General features: G+C 37.8%; 9 non-coding genes across 9 annotated transcripts; 5 read left to right on the top strand and 4 right to left on the bottom strand.

Annotated features, from left to right (window-relative positions):
• Positions 1-476: 476 nt before the first annotated feature.
• Positions 477-548, bottom strand: trnaq-uug (transfer RNA glutamine (anticodon UUG)). Its single transcript has one exon. It is a non-coding gene; the product is annotated as a tRNA-Gln (tRNA).
• Positions 549-1,067: 519 nt separating this feature from the next.
• Positions 1,068-1,139, top strand: trnaq-uug (transfer RNA glutamine (anticodon UUG)). The gene has a single exon. It is a non-coding gene; the product is annotated as a tRNA-Gln (tRNA).
• A 431-nt stretch (positions 1,140-1,570) lies between these two features.
• trnaq-cug (transfer RNA glutamine (anticodon CUG)) lies at positions 1,571-1,642 on the bottom strand. Its single transcript has one exon. It is a non-coding gene; the product is annotated as a tRNA-Gln (tRNA).
• Positions 1,643-3,895: 2,253 nt separating this feature from the next.
• Positions 3,896-3,967, bottom strand: trnaq-uug (transfer RNA glutamine (anticodon UUG)). Its single transcript has one exon. It is a non-coding gene; the product is annotated as a tRNA-Gln (tRNA).
• A 739-nt stretch (positions 3,968-4,706) lies between these two features.
• trnaq-cug (transfer RNA glutamine (anticodon CUG)) lies at positions 4,707-4,778 on the top strand. Its single transcript has one exon. It is a non-coding gene; the product is annotated as a tRNA-Gln (tRNA).
• A 2,251-nt stretch (positions 4,779-7,029) lies between these two features.
• trnap-agg (transfer RNA proline (anticodon AGG)) lies at positions 7,030-7,101 on the top strand. The gene has a single exon. It is a non-coding gene; the product is annotated as a tRNA-Pro (tRNA).
• A 1,292-nt stretch (positions 7,102-8,393) lies between these two features.
• Positions 8,394-8,465, top strand: trnaq-cug (transfer RNA glutamine (anticodon CUG)). Its single transcript has one exon. It is a non-coding gene; the product is annotated as a tRNA-Gln (tRNA).
• A 4,752-nt stretch (positions 8,466-13,217) lies between these two features.
• Positions 13,218-13,289, bottom strand: trnaq-uug (transfer RNA glutamine (anticodon UUG)). Its single transcript has one exon. It is a non-coding gene; the product is annotated as a tRNA-Gln (tRNA).
• Positions 13,290-13,572: 283 nt separating this feature from the next.
• Positions 13,573-13,644, top strand: trnaq-cug (transfer RNA glutamine (anticodon CUG)). Its single transcript has one exon. It is a non-coding gene; the product is annotated as a tRNA-Gln (tRNA).
• Positions 13,645-15,422: the final 1,778 nt, after the last annotated feature.

Here is a 15,422-nt window from a genome sequence, read left to right as displayed (position 1 = left end):
TCTTTCTTGTACACACAGTTGTTGTTACATTCGTGACTTATCAAACACAGTGGTACCTAAATTTATGACCACAGTTTGTTCTAGGACTGAGCTGGTAACCCTTAGTTCATCTATGTATGAAAATGTCAGTGAATCTAAATAAGTATAAAAGTGCAAAAAGGTAACCAAGTTTCCAATTGTGTCCTCTATTAAAATTTCAAACTTCATAACATTCGCTGCTAAGTCTCGTTCCAGGACTTCTTAGTATCGTCGTATCCTTCTTGCTCAGAGTGTGAGAGATGGTCTGGGTTCAAATCCTGGACAAGCTTTTATGTCTTTAAGTCCTGTTTTCAGTCACTACTTTTTACCTCATTCACACATAGTCATATTTCTTTCTATTTTTGACTGTGAACTACATTGTAAACTATTTTTATCCTATTTTCTGAAGGCATACACTAAAGCAATCAATGAAAAATGTCCACTTAAATACTGCAAGTTGGTCCCACCAAGACTTGAACTTGGATCACTGGATTCAAAGTCCAGAGTGTTAACCATTACACCATGGAACCTACACAATCCTAAAATAATTTGAACACCAACAAACCCTGCAACAGGATTTTGATTGATTGAAGCTTTTATTAGTAGATTGCACAGTACAGTACATATTCCGTACAATTGACCACTAAATGGTAACACCCGAATACGTTTTTCAACTTGTTTAAATCGGGGTCCACGTTAATCAATTCATGGATTGCTGAACAAATGTTTAATAGGGGACACAATCTTTTAACAAAAAATTAAATTCACTACCATCTTCATGCACAAATGAAATAAGGGTTTACAAGATCAGTCCTAGAACAAATAGAGCTTGTAAAGTAAGACCCAACTTTATTTGATTGTGCAGATTTTCATTTATCCGTTGATTATGTGCCCTCTGGAAAAGTAAAATAAAAGTTCAAAACCAAGTCTAAAGTCAAAAATGTAACAAGTGTGTGTACGAGGGACAGATCCATGATTGAAAACAGGACTTAAGAACATACAGGGGACACAATCTAAGACTGCGTTAAAACTTTGCACTTATATTTACAGGTTCCATGGTGTAATGGTTAGCACTCTGGACTTTGAATCCAGTGATCCAAGTTCAAGTCTTGGTGGAACCAACTTGCAGTGTTTAAGTAGCAACTAATGATTCCTGCTGGATTATTATGGATCCCTCGAGCTTGTGATGTCTCATAAAATGGTCAAAATTAGTTCTAACTTCACAAATGTAACAACAACTGTGTGTATGAGGAGGAAAGTTATGGTTGAAAACAGGATTTATAAAAATACGACTTCTCACACCCGACTCATACCACTAGACTAAAAAGCCCTGAAAAACAAGGTGGCAAACATGTTGAATTTCTTTTAACCTTTTAAAAGGGGACACAATCTAAAACTGATAAGTGATGTGACTAAAAACAGGACGTATAAACATATAAGGAGCACAATCGGAAACTGCACTACAGCATTGTAATTTTTAGCTAAATTTCGACGCACTCTCTTTTTTAAAAATATTCAAAGGGCGATCAGCATGTACTCTAATGGTTCAAGAAGGTCCCACCAAGACTTGAACTTGGATCACTGGATTCAGAGTCCAGAGTGCTAACCATTACACCATGGAACCTGTAAATGTACATGTAAAACAATGTGATCCTACAGTACACAGTACCTGATTGGATTTGATAGATTGTCATTGATCCCTTGAGTGTGTGATGTCAAAATAAAGGAGATACCAGTTCAAACATAAGTTCACAGTCAAAAATCTAACCCGCAGGAGAGTCCTCGGCTTGAAGCGTCCCTCTGTCTCGGATTTTTAGTTTACTACCATTTTCATGAAAAAATATCAAACACATCTGTTATATCCAATCAAGTACTGTTTACTGCAGGATCATTTGGGGGATTATACAGGTTCCATGGTGTAATGGTTAGCACTCTGGACTTTGAATCCAGTGGTTCAAGTTCAAGTGGAAACAACTTGTACAACTGGAGTGGTTAGTGTTCAGTATGTCCTGCAGCATGAAAAAGGGAGCACATTAAATGTCGATAAAAGTGCATTTTCAGATTCTGTCTTATTAAAATATGTTTTTCAATAATAACTTTGTTCCTCATACACACAGTTGTTGTTACATTTGTGACTTTCGACTTGATTTTGATCATTTTTTCATTGACATCACTCACTCATGGGATCCCTAAAAACTAGGAGTGTAACAGTACGTGTATTTGTATTGAACCGTTTCAGTACGGGAGTCCCAGTTAAGTTCGGGGGTGTACCTAGCGAGTTTCCACATGAACATATGAAGTAGCCCCCTAAGCTAAAGTCTTAACAAGCTGTCCTGCTCCGATGGTCTGGGTTTAAATCCTGGAAAAGCTTTTATGTCTTTAAGTCCTTTTACTTCGTACACACATAGTCATACTTCTTTCTACTTTTTACTGTGAAATTCATTGTAAACTATTTTTATCCTAATTTCTGAAGGCATACACCAGGGGTGTCCAAACTTTTTCCACAGAGATCCGCACACGGAAAAATTTAAGCATGCGGGGGCCATTTTGACATTTTTAATTTTCAAACCATAACAAAATATATGGATTTTTTTTTTTTTTTAATCCTTAGGTCTTCTGAGGAGCATAGAGGGTCTCAGTCACTAAAATGTTAAAAATGAGTCAAATTGTATATTTTATTTATTTATTTAATGCTTACAGTAAATCTCTATATCAACTTGAGGTTGATATAAAGTAAAACAAATAAGGTTTTATGCCTTTTCTGTCAAAGACAACCTTGTTTTTTATAGTAAAACTGAAATATGCAGTATTTAAATAGATAGATTTCATGTTGTGGCGTTTTGCACATCGTTACAGGTTTTTTTATTTATTTATTAAAAGTGTGGCAGTGTTTGTGTTGTATTTCCTTGGGAAAAATTTAGCCGCCCAACGTGGGGCTCGAACCCACGACCCTGAGATTAAGAATCTCATGCTCTAACGACTGAGCTAGCCGGTATAATATGCAGAGGTGGGTAGAGTAGTCAGATATTGTACTCAAGTAAGAGTACTGTTACTTTAGAGAGGTATTACTCAAGTAAAAGTAATTATCGTTTACCTTGATAATTAATCGTGACTGTACGATAATATTCATGTAGCATTTGGTGTTACATCGTTTCGTGTTGTCGGAATTTCATGTTGCAGCGTTTTGGGTTGAGCCATTTTAGTTAGTAGAAGAATGTGAACTCGAAAATCGTTACGTTTTTTTTATTGATTTATTAAAAGTGTCGCACTATCTCTTGTTGAATTTCCTTGGCAAAATTCAATCGCCCAAATCGAAATCACGACCCTGAGATTAAGAGTCTCACGCTCTACCTTGATGAATGATTGTTAGTGTTGCGATGTTTCGTGCCACGACATTTCGTGTTGTCGGCATTTCATCTTGCGTTGTTTCATGTTGCAGCGTTTTGGGTTGAGCCATTTTAGTTTTCGGGTGCAGCATTTTGGGCTTTTGCCATTTAATATTTCATACATCAAACACTCAAGAGATCAATAAAAACATCCAAAATACATACAGATGTGTCTCAACTTACGAGCTCTATTTGTTCTAGGACTGAGGTGGTAAACCCTCAGTTTATTTCTATGCTGAGTAAGAAGGACCATCAAGACAGAATAGGAATAAAGAGGGGGATGTATCCCTTTCACATTCCAATGACTAAAACAATACAGACTTCTGTAGACAAAGAGAAACTGGTATACAGAATATATATTGAAAAGTACTAGCTGATCCAAACATGACTATGAATAAAGAAAGGACTCTTAAACATATATGAATTCTCCAAAATATTTTATCAATAACAGTATTATTAATGATTACCATATTAGTTAATTTACCGTAAATTGGTTCCACCAAGACTTGACCTTGGATCACTGGATTCAAAGTCCAGAGTGCTAACCATTACACCGTGGAACCTGTATTTAAATACAAAAATATCATGCGGTAAAGAGGACTTGAATGGATATAATAGATTTGTTCATGAAAATGGTAGTAAATTAAAATGTTGGTCAAAAGTTTGCCACAACATTTCAGATTGTGTCCCCTAATTTCACATTTCATGAGATCAGTTGGGGAAATATGTATGCAGGGCTTGTTGGTCTAGTCGTATGATTCTCGCTTCGGGTGCGAGAGGTCCCGCTTTCAATTCCCGGACAAGCCCTCTTTAGTACTCCTTTTTGCAATCATAACTTTCTTCCTCATTCACACAGTTGTCATTGTATTTGTGACTTTAGGCTTGATTTGAACTTTTTTTTTTCAAACATCACACACTCAAGGGATCAATAAGTATAAAAGTGCAATAAGGTAATCAAGTTTCAGATTGTGTCCCCTATTAAAATCTGACGTTTCATGAGATTTTCTGTAAAGACTTGTTCCAGGTCTTGTTGGTCCACTCCTGTATTTTTGCTTAAGGTATGAGAGACCCTGGTATCAAATCCTGGACAAGGTCTAAAGTTTTTAAGTCCTGTTTTCAGTCAGTACTTTGTACCTCGTACTCACTTAGTCATATTTATTTTTACTTTTGACCTAAAACTTGATTTTAAACTTCGACCTATGTTTTTCAGACATCACACACTCAAGGGATCAATGACAATCTATCAAATCCAATCAAGTACTGTGTACTGTAGGATCACATTGTTTTACATGTACATTTACAGGTTCCATGGTGTAATGGTTAGCACTCTGGACTCTGAATCCAGTGATCCAAGTTCAAGTCTTTGTGGAACCTTCTTGAAACATTAGAGTGATTAGTGTTCAATACCACCTCCATTTAATTAATGCTTCTGTGAAAAATGCAAATTATTAACATTTCTGTGAAGAATAGTTCCTTGTCCATTTTCAGATTGTGTCCCTTATATGTTTATGAGTCATGTTTTTATTCCTACCTTTTTCCCTCGTACACACAGTTGTCTTTTTATGTGATTTTAAACTTGATTTTAAACTTTATAAGCTACATATTATTACTGTACAAAAAAAAAAAAATATTAATAAAGTGAATTCAACAGAAGAATGTGAACTCTCACATCTTTACAGTTTTTTGAATTGATTTATTTGAAGTGTCGCACCATCTCGTGATATGAATTTCTTTTGCAAAACTCAAACACCTAACGTGGGGCTCGAACCAACGACCCTGAGATTAGGATTCTCATGTTCTACCGACCGAGCTAGATCCAGAACCGTGATAAGTGATTGATACTGTACTAAAATCTTCATGTAGCATTTTGTGTTGCAACGTTTCGGAAGTCGTTTTCCATGGCTTCCCCGAACTCTTCCCATGTCCGAGTTTTTGCCTCCGCGACCGCTAAAGCTGCACACCGCTTGGCCCGTCGGTACCCGTCCACTGCCTCCGGAGTCCTATGAGCCAAAAGAACCCGATAGGACTCCTTCTTCAGCTTGACGGCATCCCTCACTGCTGGTGTCCACCAACGGGTTCTGGGATTACCGTCACGACAGGCACCAAAAAACCTTGCGGCCACAGCTCCAATCAGCCGCCTCGACAATATAGGTTCGGAACATGGTCCACTCGGACTCAATGTCCCGCACCTCCCTCGTGACATGTTCAAAGTTCTCCCGGAGGTGTGAATTGAAACTCTCTCTGACAGGAGACTCTGCCAGACGTTCCCAGCAGACCCTCACAATGCGCTTGGGCCTCCCAGGTCTGTCCGGCATCCTCCCCCACCATCGCAGCCAACTCACCACTAGGTGGTGATCGGTAGAAAGCTCTGCCCCTCTCTTCACCCGGGTGTCCAAAACATAAGGCCGCAAATCTGATGACACAACTACAAAGTCGATCATGGAACTGCGGCCTAGGGTGTCCTGGTGCCAAGTGCACATATGGGCACCCTTATGTTTGAACATGGTGTTTGTTATGGACAAACTGTGACGAGCACAAAAGTCCAATAACAAAACACCACTCGGGTTTAGATCCGGGCGACCATTCTTCCCAATCACGCCTCTCCAAGTTTCACTGTCGTTGCCAACATGAGCGTTGAAGTCTCCCAGTAGGACAAGGGAATCACCCGGGGGAGCACTTTCCAGTACTCCCTCGAGTGTTCCCAAAAAGGGTGGGTATTCTGAACTGATGTTTGGTGCGTAAGCACAAACAACAGTCAGGACCCGTCCCCCCACCCGAAGGCGAAGGGAAGCTACCCTCTCGTCCACTGGGTTGAACTCAAACGTGCAGGCTTTGAGCCGGGGGGCAACGAGAATTGCCACCCCAGCCCGTCGCCTCTCACTGCCGGCAACGCCAGAGTGGAAGAGGGTCCAGTCCCTCTCGGGAGAACTGGTTCCAGAGCCCTTGCTGTGCGTCGAGGTGAGTCCGACTATATCCAGCCGGAACTTCTCTACCTCGCGCACTAGCTCAGGCTCCTTCCCCCCCAGTGAGGTGACGTTCCACGTCCCAAGAGCTAGGTTCTGTAGCCGAGGATCGGACCGCCAAGTGCCCTGCCTTCGGCTGCCGCCCGGCTCACAATGCACCCGACCTCTATGGCCCCTCCCATGAATGGTGAGCCCATTGGAGGGGTGACCCACGTTGCCCCAAGCCATTGTTTACAAATTTAGTAAATAAATAACCCAAAAAATTATAATTTGTTGATTTCTTACTGTACTGAAAATGAACCGAACCGTGACCTCTAAACCGAGGTACGTACCAAACCAAAATATTTGTGTACCGTTACACCCCTAATAACTAAAAAAAAAAAAATAGCTTTAATTCCTTTTTTTTTTTTTTTGCCACATTCATTTTAAGGGCTTGTCAGTCCTGTGTAATGATATTGATTCAGGTTCAATTTCCAGACAAGACCTTGTGTTTATAAGTCTTATTTACAATCATAACTTTTTTCCTGGTACACACAGTTTCAGTTTATTTATGCATGAAAATGGTAGTCAATCAAAATATGTGTTAAAAGCACAGTTTTAGATTGCGGCCCCTATTAAAAGATTAAAACTTTTTTAAAAGATGTTTGCCACTATTCTTTTAAGGCTTGTTGGTCTAGTCGTATGATTCTCGCTTAGGGTGCGAGAGGTCCCGGGTTCAATTCCCGGACAAGCCCTGATTTTTATTAGTCCTACTTTTAATCACAACTTTTCTTTCTTGTACACACACTTGTTGTTACATTCATGACTTATCAAACACAGTGGTACCTAAGTTTATGACCACAGTTTGTTCTAGGACTGAGCTGGTAACCCTTAGTTCATCTATGTATGAACATGTCAGTGAATCTAATTAAGTTTAAAAGATAACATTTGTTGGTAAGTCTCATTCCAGGAATTAGTATTGTCTCATCCTTCTTGCTGAGGCATGTGAGAGACGATCTGGGTTCAAATCCTGGACAAGTTTTTATGGGCTACATTATACACCCCCGCTTCCACCAAACCCTCCCCCCAACCCGGCCCACCTCAACCGACGCACGGGGGGAGGAGGGTATAATGTAGCCCGGAAGAGTTAGTTCTGCATGGAATTCTGGGTATTTGTTCTGTTGTGTTTATGTTGTGTTACGGTGCGGATGTTCTCCCGAAATGTGTTTTGTCATTCTTGTTTGGTGTGGGTTCACAGTGTGGCGCATATTAGTAAGAGTGTTAAAGTTGTTTAAACCGGCACCTTCAGTGTGACCTGTATGGCTGTTGAACAAGTATGCCTTGCAGTCACTTACATGTGTCCAGAGAAGCCACATACAACATGTGACGCATAGTTTTTGGAGAGCGCTAACGACAGTGCCATCACAGTTTGTCCTTATTGTTGTGTGAGTGAAAACCAGCAGACTTTCGAGAGAATATTTGCTATTCAAGATGGGAGGTTCCTGAAAAAGTTGGTAGGGTTGGCAAGTGTGATGCTGTCAAGTGACATTGATAATAAACTCCCGGGTGGCACTAACATTACATTTTTGCGCTATTCCCTGATAATCCCTTATGTTTAAGGACTGAGCTGGTAACCCTCAGTTTATCTATGTATGAAAATGTCAGTGAAACTAAACATGTGTAAAAGTGCAATAAAATAACCTAATTTTGGATTGTGTTGTCTATTAAAATCTCAAATTTCATGAGATTTTCTGGAAAAACTTCTTCCAGGTCTTGTTGATCCACTCCTTTATTTTTGCTTTGGGTGTGAGAGACCCTTGTTTCAAATCCTGGATAAACTCTAAAGTTTTTAAGTCCTGTTTTCAGTCAGTACTTTGGACCTCGTACTCACTTAGTCATATTTATTTTTACTTTTGACCTAAAACTTGATTTTGAACTTCGACCTATGTTTTCCAGACATCACACACTCAAGGGATCAATGACAATCTATCAAATCCAATCAAGTACTGTGTACTGTAGGATCACATTTTTTACATGTATATTTACAGGTTCCATGGTGTAATGGTTAGCACTCTGGACTCTGATTCCAGTGATCCAAGTTCAAGTCTTGGTGGAACCTTCTTGAAACATTAGAGTGATTAGTGATCAATTCCACCTCCATTTAATTAAAGCTTCTGTGAAAAATGCAAATCAACATTTCTGTGAAGAACAGTTTCTTGTCCATTTTCAGATTGTGTCCCTTATGTGTTTATGAGTCATGTTTTTATTCCTAACTTTTTACCTCGTACACACAGTTCTCTTTTTATGTGATTTTAAACTTGATTTTAAACTTTCTTAGCCTCATATGCACTCTTTATTGATTATTACTGTACAAAAAGAAAAATATTATTAATAAAGTGAGTTTAACAGAAGAATGCAAACTTACCAATTTTCGGTAAATTAAGTAATATGGTAATCATTAATATTAGTGTTATTGATTAATTATTTTGGAGAATTCATATATGTTTAAGAGTCCTTTCTTTATTCATAGTCCTGTTTGGATCAGCTAGTACTTTTCAATGTAAATTCTGTATACCAGTTTCCAGAGGTGGGACCAAGTCATTGTTTTGCAAGTCACAAGTAAGTCTCAAGTCTTTGCCCTCAAGTCTCGAGTCAAGTCCCGAGTCAAGACAGGCAAGTCCAGAGTCAAGTCCAGAGTCAAGTCCAAAGTCAATACTGGGAAGTCTCAAGTCAAGTCCCAAGTCCTGCATTTTGAGTTTCGAGTCATTTCAAGTCTTTTTAACCACAGACTAATATATGTACACAGATTGTGTATGCTTTTAAAACGCTGTATGTATTTATTATAAAAAAAACTGTGCTTACACTGCACTTCATAATAGCACTATTAACCAGTTATTTTAAACATTTAACTCATTCCTTTACAGCAGTGGTCCCCAACCTTTTTGTATCCGCGGACCGGTCAACGCTTAATAATTTGTCCCGCGGCCCGGGGGGGGGTGTCTTTTTTTTTTTTTTTTCTTCTTTGTCATGAAAAAGGGACGTTTTTGTCATGAAAAAGGGAGTTTTTGTGTGGTTGGTGCACTATTTGTAAGTGTATAATGTGTTTTTTATGTTGATTTAATAAAAAAAAAAAAAAAAAAAAAATTATTCTGCGGCCCGGTGGTTGGGGACCACTGCTTTACAGTATAAACACATTTCAAAAAACAACTTATTTGCACAAAAGTGTTAACATTGTATTTCCATGGAATATTGCATTGTAACTAGTTCCACAGCAGTTTCTATCCTGTTCTTACCTTATCTCATTGATCTCATCTCACACTGTATGTGTTTATGTGTGCGTACACATAAAAAACATAACAAATACATGAACATAACAATGAACAGTGCTGTACATTTTAGATGTCAGGGCTCTATGGAATATGTACACATATTCTTAATATAGTATACATTTTTACTGCCCTTTATTTGACTATGTTTGTCTTTTTGTAGGTGACTAAAATTTGCGGTGCTGCTGACCGCCGTCTAACGTTACGTTACTGTGTGTGATACATTCACTAACGTAACGATATGTGTAGGTACCTCATGCAACCCTGCTTAAAAAAAAAAAAACACTTGACAAAAAGTATGAATAAGGTAGCGAACTGCAGTGGACACAACAGATTGCCGTGTTTGCAATGACGTTCTAACCATAGACATCTTATAAGTAGACGCAGAATTGGCTGCTGTGATGCAAGCAATTTGGCCGCCATCTTGAAGTGGTGATGAGGAGCCGGCAAGCAGCCTAAACTGACAGTTGACAGGTATAAAACAAACATGCTGCGCTGGTATTCAGCGTTTTCCTGCTCAAATGAGCGGACTGTTGAAAATAGGAATTGGGGGATTACTTTTCACAAGTAAGATTTAACATTAACATACTATTGGTTGTATTTTGTGAAAATAATATTACCACAGAGTTAAGCAGGAGCAAAGAACTACAATATTTGTATGTGAAAATCACAAAGAAATCTTCTGGGGGAGGATGACCCCCCTGCAGGTATTTGGTTTACAAACTTTCAGGCCCACCTATAACAAAATTCACCAGCCGCCACTGATTATGATGCATTCTCATTTTATTGTAACCACAGATAAGTCTTCAAGTAACAATATTCAAATACTAACTTTGTTTGGTAAGACAGAATTTGTTTTTATTCTGAATCCAGTGAAACAGATTGGTGGTTTTAGCTGAAATAAAGACTTTCAGGTGTTTATATATGTTTAAGTATTTGGCAGACACTTTTATCCAAAGCAAAATACATGAAAAATACATAAAAAACAATCACTGTAAACATGATCATTTAAGGAAGAATGTAATAGAAAATATCAATACAAAGTGTCAAGACAGAATAAACTCTCTGCTGTTGCAGCAACAGAGATAAAGTCTATAACAGTGGTTCTCAACCTTTTTTCAGTGATATACCCCCTGTGAACATGTTTTTAATTCAAGTACCTCCTAATCAGAGCAAAGCATTTTTGGTTGAAAAAAGAGATAAAAAGGTAAAATACAGCACTATGTCATCAGTTTCTGATTTATTAAATTGTATAACAGTGCAAAATATTGCTCATTTGTAGTGGTCTTTCTTGAACTATTTGAAAAAAAAAGATGTAAAAATAACTAAAAACTTGTTGAAAAATAAACAAGTGATTCAATTTTAAATAAAGATTTCTACACATAAAATTAATCAACTTAAAATGCCCTCTTTGGGGATTGTAATAGAGATCCATCTGGATTCATGAACTTCATTCCAAACATTTCTTCACAAAAAATAAATCTTTAACATCAATATTTATGGAACATGTCTGCAAAAAATCTAGCTGTCAACACTGAATATTGCATTGTTGCATTTTTTTCCCCACAGTTTATGAACTTACATTCATATTTTGTTGAAGTGTTATTCAGTAAATATATTTATAAAGGATTTTGAATTGTTGCTATTTTTAGAATATTTAAAAAAAATTTCATGTATATACCCCTTGGCATACCTTCAAGTACCCCCATTTGAGAACCACTGGTCTATAGGTCCGTAAGATATATAGATATCTAATGTATTCATACATTGTTTATGTAGGATATACGCATGTACATATAACCTAATCATATTGTTTCTTTAACTTAAAAATAGTTGACTGTTTTTTTCCCCCTTCTCTGGGATTATATTCCCAGTTTTGATCTCAGACAACTGGTCACTTATAGTATATAAGAATATTCTATTTATGTTAAGCAAATTATGAACAAGCCAAGACATGTGTCCTTTATCATAGTTACACGTATGACAAAAAAGCGCGTGAATATCAGTGGTATTCAGTGAGGTAATATGAATTAAATGTGCTGACAGTTCATTGCTCCTGCCAAAGGAATTGCCCTGAGTGGAGCGGATCACCACTCCAAGATGGCGGCCCCGCGTCACGTCAGCGGCAACAGGCAGTAGCGCTCGATGCTGTGTACCCTTATATGATGTCTATGGTTATAACGTTAGCAGTGAGTTTACAGCCTCACTGATTTAACTACACAACAAATAAAAGTTACGTTACTCAGCCAATAAACATTAGTTTACATTCAAAACGTACCCTTCTTTGTGCAACTTTAAATGTCGAACAAAGTTGGAAGTTGTTGCGTCTCCGTCTGTAATCTTCCAACCACATGATTTGCATACGGCAATTCCGGTTTTGTTGACCAAGTCGTAGTTTTAATACCCGAACGAAACACTTTACGGCATAATTTTCTTCACTTATTCTTCTGTTGTCTGAGAGCAGTTCTGCTTGGTTTTCCTGCAATTTGATTGGATGAATGCTGTGTGACGAAAATAACGTGGATGTAATTTGATTGGCTGTTGTACTGACAGGTAGCGCACAGGCTGTCATCGCACACATGTTGACAAACACGCGTACACAATGGAAGTTACGGAGCGCTCCTGAATAACTTTTTAATCGTTGGGTTTTGGGGAAAGTTGCAAGTCATGTCAAGTCAAAAGGCTCAAGTCCAAGTCAAGTCCCAAGTCATTGATGTTAAAGTCAAAGTCGAGTTGAAAGTATTTTTACATTTTGTCAAGTCGAGTCTAAAGTCATCAAATTCATGACTCAAGTCTGACTCGAGTCCACACCTCTGCCAGTTTCTCTTTGTCTACAGAAGTCTGTATTGTTTTAGTCATTGGAATGTGAAAGGGATACATCCCCCTCTTTATTCCTATTCTGTCTTGATGGTCCTTCTTACTCCGCATAGAAATAAACTGAGGGTTTACCACCTCAGTCCTAGAACAAATAGAGCTCGTAATTTGAGACACAACTGTATTTATTTCGGATGTTTTTATTGATCTCTTGAGTTTGTGATGTATGGAATATTAAATAGCAAAAACCCAAAATTCCTTCAGAAATTAGGATAAAAATAGTTTACAATGAATTTCACAGTAAAAAGTAGAAAGAAATATTACTCTGTGTGTACGAAGTAAAAAGTAATGACTGCAAACAGGTGGTTGTCCAGGATTTGAACCCAGGCCATCGGAGCGGAGCAACTTCATATGTTCATGTAGAAACTAGCTCAGTACACCTCCGAACCGAACTGGGACCCCCGTACCAAAATGGTTTAATACAAATACACGTACCGTTACACCCCTAGTTTTTATGGATCCCATAAGTGAGTGATGTCAATGAAAAATTGATCAAAATCAAGTCAAAAGTCACAAATGTAACAACAACTGTGTGTATGAGGAAAAAATTTATTATTGAAAAACATCTTCTTTGAGACACAATCCGAAATTGCACTTTTATTGACATTTAATGTGCTCCCTTTTTCATGCTGCAGGACACTCTGAATAGTATCCACTCCAGTTGTACAAGTTGGTTCCACCAAGACTTGAACTTGGATCACTGGATTCAAAGTCCAGAGCGCTAACCATTACACCATGGAACCTGTATAATCCCCCAAATGATACTGCAGTAAAGAGTACTTGATTGGATATAACAGATGTGTTTGATACTTTTTCATGAAAATGGTAGTAAACTAAAAATCAGAGACAGAGGGACGCTTCAAGCTGAGGACTCTCCCGCGGGTTAGATTTTTGACTGTGAACTTATGTTTGAACTGGTATCTCCTTTATTTTGACATCACACACTCAAGGGATCAATGACAATCTATCAAATCCAATCAGGTACTGTGTACTGTAGGATCACATTGTTTTACATGTACATTTACAGGTTCCATGGTGTAATGGTTAGCACTCTGGACTCTGAATCCAGTGATCCAAGTTCAAGTCTTGGTGGAACCTTCTTGAAACGTTAGAATACTTACTGAATGCCCTTTGAATATTTTTAAAAAAGAGAGTGCGTCCAAATCTAGCTAAGAATTACAATGCTGTAGTGTAGTTTCCGATTGTGCTCCTTATATGTTTATAAGTCCGGTTTTTAGTCACATCACTTATCTGTTTTAGATTGTGTCCCCTTTTAAAAGGTTAAAAGAAATTCAACATGTTTGCCACCTTGTTTTTCAGGGCTTTTTAGTCTAGTGGTATGAGTCGGGTGTGAGAAGTCGCATTTTTATAAATCCTGTTTTCAACCATAACTTTCCTCCTCATACACACAGTTGTTGTTACATTTGTGATTTTAGAACTCATTTTGACCATTTTATGAGACATCACACACACCAGGGATCCATAATAATCCAGCAGTATTCTTTAGTTGTTACTTAAACACCGCAAGTTGGTTCCACCAAGACTTAAACTCTGATCACTGTATTCAAAGTCTAGAGTGCTAACCATTACACCATGGAACCTGTAAATATAAGTGCAAGGTTTTAACCCAGTTTCAGATTGTGTCCCCTATGTGTTCTTAAATCCTGTTTTTAATCATGGATCTGTCCCTCGTACACACACTTGTTGTTACATTTGTGACTTTAGACTTGGTTTTGAACTTTTATTTCACTTTTCCAGAGGGCACATAATCAAGGGATCAATGAAAATCTACACAATCAAATACAGTTGGTTCTTAATTTACAAGCTCTATTTGTTGTAGGACTGATCTTGTAAACCTTTATTTAATTTGTGCATGAAGATGGTAGTGAATTACATTTTTAGTTAAAAGATTGTGTCCCTTATCAAACATTTGTTCAGCAATCCATGAATTGATTAACGTGGACCCCGACTTAAACAAGTTGAAAAACTTTTTCGGGTGTTACCATTTAGTGGTCAATTGTACGGAATATGTACTGTACTGTGCAATCTATTAATAAAAGTTTGAATCATTAAATCAATCAAAATCCTGTTGCAGGGTTTGTTGGTCTTGGACAAGTCCTTGTGTTCAAATTATTTTATAATTGTGTAGGTTCTATGGTGTAATGGTTTGCACTCTGGACTTTGAATCCAGTGATCCAAGTACAAGTCTTGGCGGGACCAACTTGCAGTATTTAAGTGGACATTTTTCATTGATTGCTTTAGTGTATGCCTTCAGAAAATAGGATAAAAATAGTTTAAAATGAAATTCACAGTCAAAAGTAGAAAGAAATATGACTATGTGTGAATAAGTAAAAAGTAATGACTGAAAACAGGACTTAAAGACATAAAAGCTTACCCAGGATTTGAACCCAGACCATCTCTCACTCTCTGAGCAAGAAGAATACGACGATACTAAGAAGTCTTGGAACGAGACTTACCAACAAATGTTATGAAATGTGAGAGTTTAATAGGGGACACAATCTGAAACTTGATTACCTTATTACACTTTTACACTTATTTAGATTCACCGATATTTTCATACATAGATGAACTAAGGGTTACCAGCTCAGTCCTAGAACAAAAATTTAGGTAAAACTGTATTTGATAAGTCACAAATGTAACAACAACTCTGTATACAAGAAAGACATGTTATAATTAAAAATAGGACTTACAGACATAAGGACTTGTCCGGGAATTGAAACCGGGTTCTCTCACACCCTAAGCGAGAATAATACGACTAGACCAACAAGCCTTAGTAACGAGATTGCAAACATCTTTTAAAAATGTTTTAATCCTTTAATAGGGGACGCAATCTGAAACTGTGCTTTTAACACATA

This window comes from Nerophis ophidion, linkage group LG11 (genome assembly GCF_033978795.1).
Source record: "Nerophis ophidion isolate RoL-2023_Sa linkage group LG11, RoL_Noph_v1.0, whole genome shotgun sequence".
NCBI lineage: Eukaryota > Metazoa > Chordata > Actinopteri > Syngnathiformes > Syngnathidae > Nerophis > Nerophis ophidion.
Note: the sequence above shows the minus strand (reverse complement) of the source record. Positions and strands in the feature narration are given on the sequence as shown.